This window comes from Macaca nemestrina, chromosome 4 (genome assembly GCF_043159975.1).
Source record: "Macaca nemestrina isolate mMacNem1 chromosome 4, mMacNem.hap1, whole genome shotgun sequence".
Taxonomy (NCBI): Eukaryota; Metazoa; Chordata; class Mammalia; order Primates; family Cercopithecidae; genus Macaca; species Macaca nemestrina.
This window is the reverse complement of record NC_092128.1, coordinates 131,111,331-131,120,231: the sequence shown is the minus strand read 5'-3', so window position 1 is coordinate 131,120,231 and position 8,901 is coordinate 131,111,331.

Below are 8,901 nucleotides of genomic sequence, written 5' to 3'. Positions count from 1 at the left end.
AAGTTTTGTATTTCTTTCTTTTTTTTGAGACGGAGTCTCGCTCTGTCGCCGGGGCTGGAGCGCAGTGGCCGGATCTCAGCTCACTGCAAGCTCCGCCTCCCAGGTTTACGACATTCTCCTGCCTCAGCCTCCTGTGTAGCTGGGACTACAGGCGCCCGCCACCTCGCCCGGCTAGTTTTTTGTATTTTTTTAGTAGAGACGGGGTTTCACCGTGTTAGCCAGGATGGTCTCGATCTCCTGACCTCGTGATCCGCCCGTCTCGGCCTCCCAAAGTGCTGAGAATACAGGCTTGAGCCACCGCGCCCGGCCAAGTTTTGTATTTCTTGTAGAGACAGGGTCTTGCCATGTCACCCAGGTTGGTGGCAAACTCCTGAATTGAAATGATTTGACCGCCTCGGCCTCCCAGAGTGCTGGGATTACAGGCATGAGCCACAACACCTAGCCTCAAATGGAAATTTTAAAACAAAAATATAATAACAAAAATTTAAAACTCACTAGATGGACTCAATTAACAATACGAAGGTGAGGAAGAGTCAGTAGACAAACGTGGATTGATAGAAAGAACTCAAACTGGCCAGTCACGGTGGCTCACACCTGCAATCCCAGCACTTTGGGAGGCCAAGTTGGGTGGATCATTTGAGGTCACAAGTTCAAGATCAGCCTGGCCAACATGGCAAAGCCCCATCTCTACTAAAAATACAAAATTAGCTGGGCATGGTGGCATATGCCTGTAATCCCAGCTACTTGGGAGGCTGAGGTGGGAGAATTGCTTCAACCCGGGAGGCAGAGGTTGCAGTGAGCTGAGATTGCGCCATTGCACTCCAGCCTGGGCAACAAGAGCAAAACTCCATCTCACACACATACACAAAGTATCGAAACTGAGGCCAGGCATGGTGGCTCACATCTGTAATCCCAGCACTTTGGGAAGCCGAGGTGGGTGGATCACCTGAGGTCATGAGTTTGAGACCAGCCTGGCCAACATGGTGAAACCCCATGTCTACTAAAAATACAAAAATTAGCTAGGCTTGGTGTTAAGTGCTTGTAATTCCAGCTACTTGGGAGGCTGAGGCAAGAGAAGCGCTTGCACCTGGGAGGCAGAGGTTGCAGTGAGCCGGGATCATGCCACTGCATTACAGCTGAAATGACAGAGCAAGACTACATCTCAGGAAAAAAAAAAAAAAAAAAAAAAATTCAATGGTATTACTTGGTGTGTTTCTGTTTCTTTCACGGAAATTTATCCAAAGAAAGAGAAAGGATATTTCAGTTTTCTCTGAAAAGCTGATTTTGAAGCCCTAGATCTTGTACATAATTTCCTCATGATTCTCTAGAGTTGTAAAAAGGGAAGCACAACGTTAATGTTAAAAGGTTTTTTCCTAAGGCTATTTTTGGACTGGACAGAAATAGCAGAATATTTTGTGTTTTGTGTGGACTTCGGAGTGCACTGAAGGCTATAAAATAACCAATCTTGTTAGACATCTGTATCCAAAGTCATAGGACTCCAACCATAGTATAACCCTTGTATATTACTAAAGACTACCCTACTGTTATGTTTTTGCCTTTTTTTTTTTTTTTTTTTTTTTGAGATGGAGTTTTCCTCTTGTTGCCCAGGCTAGACTGCAGTGGCATGATCTTGTCTCACCGCAACCTCCACCTTCCAGTTGCAAGCGATTTTCCTGCCTCAGCCTTCTGAGTAGCTGGGATTATAGGCACATGCCACCATGCCCAGCTAATTTTTGTATTTTTAGTAGAGACAAGGTTTCACTATGTTGGTCAGGCTGGTCTTGAACTCCTGACCTCAGGTGATCCACCTGCCTCGGCCTCCCAAAGTGTTGGGATTACAGGCGTGAGCCACCGCATCTGGCCATGTTTTTGCTTTTATGATATATTCATTAGAATTAGACTTTGTTTGATGCTGCTTCAGGATATGAGTAATTATTAAAAGAAAATGTGACTTTTTAACAAAGCAGTCCGGGAATACATTGTACAGAAAATAGATGACTGCTTAAAATATGGCTATTGTTAAAATGTTGTGTATATTAAGGAACCTTCGTGAGATCCCCAACATCATTGTGAACACAACCTTTTGTGATTATGTTACACGATTTTCCTTTCATCTTTTTTCAATTTATCTAAGTGCTTGGCCATAAGACACAACTGACCACACTTAACCACTCTTGAAGACATTTTTAAATCTCTAAATGAATACTAACTCTGTTATGCCCAGACTGTTTGTTCCCCAAAGAAGACCACCAGAGTCCAGAGTCAAAGCCAAGCGGCAAGGATCTTTACTACAAGTTCGAACCTGGTCCCTCCTTTACACAGTATACAAGAGGGCCCCGAACAATGCGAGCGTCTGCTTTTTATAGCCCGAAAGTTGCAGGGGAACAAAGAAATTCTTTTGGCTCCTGCGCTTTCAGTAACCTTGAACGGCTGTCCCCTTATCGGAGACTTTCCAGGTGGTGTTTGTACTGGGCTCAGGGAGATTGAGAGATATATGGCGGTATGTGGTGGGATGGGAGGATGGGATGTGTTTGTGCTAGGCTCAGGGAGTTTTGAGCCCGGGGCTGAGGAATGTGCCCAGCTCCTTTCATTCCCCCCTTCTTTTCAGGTATCTTTAGAGCCAATCTTGGGTCTTATAAGTCTGATTCTGTTTCGGCGTTTACAGGTTGGTATTGGGCTCTGAGGACCATGAGTTGTACGGTGTCAAATCTCTCCCTAACAAATTATAAAATTCTGTTAACAACACAAGGTCCTACGGTAAGCAGAAATAGTAGACTTAGCAGGGGTCCAAGGAAGGGGGCTAACAGAGAAAACATAGAGGAATGCCACCATTGGTCTGCAGCTGAAGCAAACTGCCGTGTTTTTACTTCAGTGCTTAACTTGCGTAACTGTTGGACCCGGTCCTCTACAAGTCCTGATTCATTTATGTAGAAACAACAGTCTTCTTTTAGAAATATACATGTACCACCTTTTTCTGCAGTGAGTAGGTCTAGGGCTCTCCGGTTCTGCAAGGTTACCTGAGCTAGGGACGTGAGCTGCCGCTGAAGGGAGGCAAGGGACTCAGCCGACTCCTCCATAGCAACGGCAAATTGTTGGTACAACTTGTTACTTTCTATGAGGGTGTGAGCTAGGGCTCCCCCCGCCAGTCTGGCCGCAATGAAGGATGCAGTGAGGGAGATTCCTGCAATGAGGGGGAGAAATATGGCTCGTGCAGGTCTTGGTCTAGGGTCTGGGTGAATAACAGCACTAGTCCAGTTACCGGTATGCCCTAGGAACTCGCCAGCAGTTAGTAGAGTCAACCAGGGAACTAATGTGACAGGGAGACACAGTAGGTTATTAACAGAAGGACTAGGTAGGTTCTTAGATAAGGTTCCATTACACCAGAAGAATATGCCTGATGGAGCCCTTAAGGTGATATTAGGGGGCGTTGCAGTGATGCTGCAGAGGCTGGAATTGGTTCCTGAGAAACAGTAGGGAAACTTCTCCTGACTGGGGTTTAGGTATAGGGGCACGTTCAGGATAGGAGCATACGAGAGGTTTCGGAGGTTGTTAGCTTGGGCAAAGGTAGAGGATCCCCATGGCAGAGGGACAGCAGTTAGCGGTGGACGCCCTAGAGTGGCGCACAGAAAGCAGCCAGACAGGCTATGAAGTCCTGTAAGGTTAGCAAGTTCTAGTCCTTCTTGTAATAACTTTAACCAGGAGAAAGGACGTAAGTCTTGTGTTAGTCTGTTTTCCTGTCGTTGGATATTCCCGTGGACCAGGGGCAGTACTTGCACTAGGCCTCGCCACAGATAGAGGTGACTGCTAGGCCATGTGGAGGAGGGGGAGTAGTATACAGCCCCATGTTGAGGTGTGGTCCAGTGGGAGTTCCAGGGGTCTCTAACTATACATGTATATGAAAAGTCTCTATCCCATCTACGATGGAAGGGCCACTTAGGGTCTAACTGTTTTCTCTCTCCCCAATAACGGGGTCTATGGATGTTACAATAGTTATAAGGACAGCCGGCATTTTGGTGCCACCAATAGTGTTTACAATTGTATTTAGTCTGATCAAACTCAAAGCATATTATTGGTGTCATAGGTTTGGCTGTTTGAAAACCAGTAAAATTTAGTAGAATTGGGCTGTTGCACCCTGAGGAAGGGCAATCAGCACTGGCCAATAATTTTCCGGGCTTATGAGGTTGCCCAGGGTGGGTTCGGTTTTCATAAAGCCAGAATCTCTAGACAAAGGGATTATGAGCTGGTTTTGTGATTTCTTCAGCGGCCACTAGGGCGACTAACGTTAGGGTTAGACTACCTAACTGCATGTTTGCAGTGAGCTATGCTGCCGGCGCAGGGTGAGTTTTAAGGGGTTGTTCCTAGCTCTGTCCACAGTCCACGTGTCCGGTGCTTCAGCCGCCGCCGTGATTGGTCCCAGAAGATCGGAGGTTGGGTCCACTGGCTTGACGTGGGAGTAGTGGATCCACGATGCGATGCCTTCTACCTTCAGGGTGGTGGGTGTGGTTAGGAGTACCTAGAGTGGTCCTTTCCCCCTGGGTTCTAGGGTCTCTTGTCGGTGTCGCTTGACTAGGACCCAGTCTCCCGGCTGGTACGGATGGGGTGTCGGCGGGGGACCGGTCTCGTATAGTTCCTTCAGCTTGGGCCAGATTTCTTGATGAATTTTCTGCAAGGCTTGTAGGGAAAATAAGAGTTCAGAGACATTTTCTGTTTCGGACTTGAGCAGATTATCTTTTAGGCCGGGAACTAAGGGTGGGGGTCTGCCATACATAATTTCATAAGGAGTAAGGCCCAGTCTGTAAGGGGTATTATGGGCCCGGAACAGAGCGTAGGGGAGAAGGACCACCCAATTAGCGCCAGTCTCCATAGTTAATTTAGTTAAGGTCTCTTTTAAGGTCCGATTCATTCTCTCTACCTGTCCGGAACTCTGGGGCCTGTAAACGCAATGTAGTTTTCAATTTGCCCCAAGGATGGAAGCCAAATCCTGACTTACCTTAGCGACGAAGGCCGGCCCATTATTTGACCCTATCTGGACGGGGAAGCCATACCTGGGGAGGATATCTTCCAGGATTTTCTTTGCTACAACCTGAGCAGTTTTTTCTTGGTGGGGAATGCTTCAGTCCACCCTGAAAAAGTATCTACAAAGACAAGTAAGTACCGATACCCGTATTTTCCTGGCTTTATCTCAGTAAAATCTACTTCCCAGTAGATACCGGGCCTGGTTCCCCTGAGCCTTGTTCCCATTGCAGCCTGGGATTGGGGGTAGACATTGTTAAGCTGGCAGACTTTGCAACTTGTCACGATGTTGCTGGCCATCTCGGCTGTATGTCTGAATTTGAGCTTAGAGCGTCTGATCAGGTCTATCATCCGCCGAGCACCCAGGTGGGTGGTTCGGTGGATGTGTTCTAACACTTGTTGTCCTAATTTTTCTGGTAGGATGGTTTGGTCATTAGTATCAGTCCACCACCCATTCTGGATCTGTTTCAGGGGAAGCTTGTCAATCCACTGGAGATCTTGTTCTGAATAATCAGGGAAATATGGCAAGTCCCGGGGGCCCGGGTCAGGGAGCTGGAGTGCAAGGAGTTGGCTGGGAGCCTTCGCCACCTTTCTTGCAGTTTGGTCCGCCAGAAAGTTGCCTTGAGCAGTTGGAGTAGTTAGTTTCTGATGCCCTGGGCAATGCACAATGGCTAACTTTTCTGGCCTCCATAGGGCTGTTAGCAGGGCTAGGATTTCTTGCTTGTTTTTTTATCTCTTTTCCTTCAGCTGTCAGTAACCCCCGCTCCCTGTAAATGGCCCCATGTATATGCGCTGTTGCAAAAGCATATCGGCTGTCTGTATATACCGTCAGCTTTTTCCCCGCCCCTAAGGTAAGAGCTTGGGTGAGCGCTATCAATTCGGCCTTCTGGGCCGATGTCCCCGGGGGCAGGGGTTCTGCCCAGATTACCTCAGTCTCTGAAGTCACTGCCGCTCCAGCGTACCTCTGGCCCTGATGCATGAAGCTGCTCCCATCAGTGAACCAGACGAGGTCGGCGTCAGGAAGTGGGCGGCCCTGCAGGTCTTCTCGAACTCCGTGCACCTGAGCTAGTATCTCGGCGCAGTCGTGGAGTGGGGCGTCCAGGTCCGGGTTGGGCAGCAGCGAGGCAGGGTTTAAGGTCGTTGTTATCCCAGGTCTTCATGGAGGGCCTCATCGAACAGGGTAGGAGAGTTTTTGAATCTTTGCGGCAGTCTGGTCCATGTCAGTTGGCCACTTATGCCTCTATCAGGGTCATTCCACTCGAAGGCGAAGAGCTTTTGGCTCTGAGGGGCTAAAGGCAAACTGAAGAAAGCATCTTTTAAATCTAAAACGGTGTACCATGATGTTTAGGGTTTAGGGTACTCAGGAGGGTATATGGGTTAGGCACAGTTGGATGTATATCCACAACCCTCTTATTGATTTCTCTTAAGTCTTGTACAGGTCTGTATTCTCCACTATTAGGTTTTCGTACTGGCAACAACAGAGTATTCCAGGGTGAGTGGCATGAGCGAAGGACCCCTTGGTCAAGGAGCCGGCAGATATGCGGGGCAATTCCTTTCTTGGCCTCTAGGGGCATCAGGTATTGGCGTACCCGCACGGGGTCTGCCCTAGGTTTAAGTTCAACAAATAAAGCAGGACGGTGTTTTGCTAGTCTTAAGCCCCCCGTTTCCGCCCAAGCTTCTGGATATTGCTGGAGCCAGGTTGCTATGTCCTGGTCAGGGGACGTTTGCTCCTGGTGGAGCCGGTATTCATCTTCTAGGGTTATAGTCAGGACGGACACGGGTTGATTGTGGGAGTTTGTCACGACGGGCCCCTCAGGGAGGAAATGCATCTGTGCTCCCATTTTAGTTAGCAGGTCTCTCCCTAATAGGGGACAGGGGCTCTCAGGGATGACCAGGAAAGAATGGGTTACATTCTTGGCTCCGAGGTTGCTGTTCTTTGTGTGGTCTATGGGTATTTCTTAACTCCTGTGGCCTCTTGTACCCACGAGGACCTGGAGGATAATTTTCCATTAGTTTTAACTAAGACTGAGTGCTGTGCTCCCGTATCGACCAAGAACTGGACCGGGGACCCCTCCACTTGCAAAGTTACCCTAGGTTCGGGGAGGGGATCCGAACCCCGTCTTCCCTAGTCTTCATCTTGAGTGACTAGTATGGGTGTAGACCTAGGGGGTCCCTGTCCTCGTTGTTTCTTTTTGGGGCAGTCTCTTACCCAGTGCAGTAGGCACATTGGTCTTTTTTCAGATTATCATGCCTGGGGGGCCGCCTGGGTTGGGTGTATTCTGGCTGTAGATGCTCTTTCTGTACTACTGCTGCCAGGACCTTGGTCATTTTTTCAGTGGCCTTAAATTGCCTTTCTTCTGGAGTATCTCTGTTATTGTAAACCCACTGGGCTATCTGAAGGAGGTCCTGAATCTGCTTTCCTTCCAAGTCTTCTAATTTTTGGAGTTTTCTTTTAATATCTGGGGCTGCCTGATTTACGAAAGACATTACAACAGCTGCCTGACTTCCTGGAGCCTCTGGATCTATGGGGGTGTACTGTCTAAAAGCTTCCATTAATCTTTCTAAGTAGGTGGCTGGGCTCTCTGTCTTTTCTTGCAGAATAGAATATACTTTAGCCAAATTAGTGGGCTTGCGAGCAGCTGCCCGGAGACCTGCCATTAGAGTCTGGCAATAAAGGCGTAGCCGTCCCCTACCTTCTGCCGTGTTGTAGTCCCATGCCAGCCTGGTCAGAGGAAAGGTCACGTTTATGAGGTCGGGGTTGGCAGTCGGTTGACCGTCGTCCCCCGGGACCAGCTTTCTAGCTTCTACCTGTATTCTCTCTTGCTCTTCCGTGGTAAACAAGATTCGGAGGAGCTGCTGACAATCATCCCAAGTGGGCTGGTGGGTGAACATGACACTATCCAGTAAAGCCAGTAGATCTTTGGGGTTGTCTGAAAACCGAGTTTTCAGTTATACAGATCACTGGTGGAGAATGGCCAGTACTGGAGCCTGGGGATTCCTGTGTCATCTGGGGGTCCTATTTCCCGGAGGGGTAAAGCCACCATGGAGTCAGGCGGCTGGGGGGGGCTAGTCCACGAAGTGCACCCTCACGTCGGCCCCACCGGCCCCTCAAAGTTACTTTCCCTTTCAGCAGGCCCGTGAGTGCCGGCTGCCTCCCCTCCGCCTGCTCTCTCCCGCTATTTCATTCGCGCGCGCTCTCTTTCTCTCTGTCATCCCGTGTCCTTTCTCCTTCACACTCAGTCTCTTTTTCTTTCTGTCTCTCTCTCTGACTTCCACGTCTGCCGTTTCCTCCCCTTTCCGATTTCCCTTCTCACTTTCTCCCTCTCCCCAGTCTCACTTTCTGTGTCTCTTCCTGTAAAGGAATGTGGGTTAGAATCCCTATAGAGGAAATCTGATCTGACTTATTAATGATAGCTAGTCGCAGGCGCGCCTCAGCAGCCCGGGGACCGGGGCCGGGAGCGCGGCACAGGAAGCCAGGAGCCCGGGGACCGGGGCCGGGAGCGTGGCGCCGGAAGCCGGGGACCCCGGGGACCAGGGCAATTCAGACTGCAAGCGCGCACCCGGGGACCGGGGCAATTCAGACTGCAAGCGCACACCCGGGGACCGGGGCAATTCAGACCGCAAGCGCGCACCCAGGGACTGGGGCAATTCAGACCGCAAGCGCGCACCCGGGGACCGGGGCAATTCAGACCGCAAGTGCGCACCCGGGGACCGGGGCAATTCAGACCGCAAGCGCGCAGCCAGGAACTGGGGTCAGATTCAGCTGTTGCCCGGATCGCGAACGCGCTCCGGCAACTCAGATCACAATTTAAATCAGAAGAGAGCCAGGGGACGTCTCCCACCGGTCTCCACTGGCCGTCCTATAGCGCGTCCGCCAGGACTGTGCCA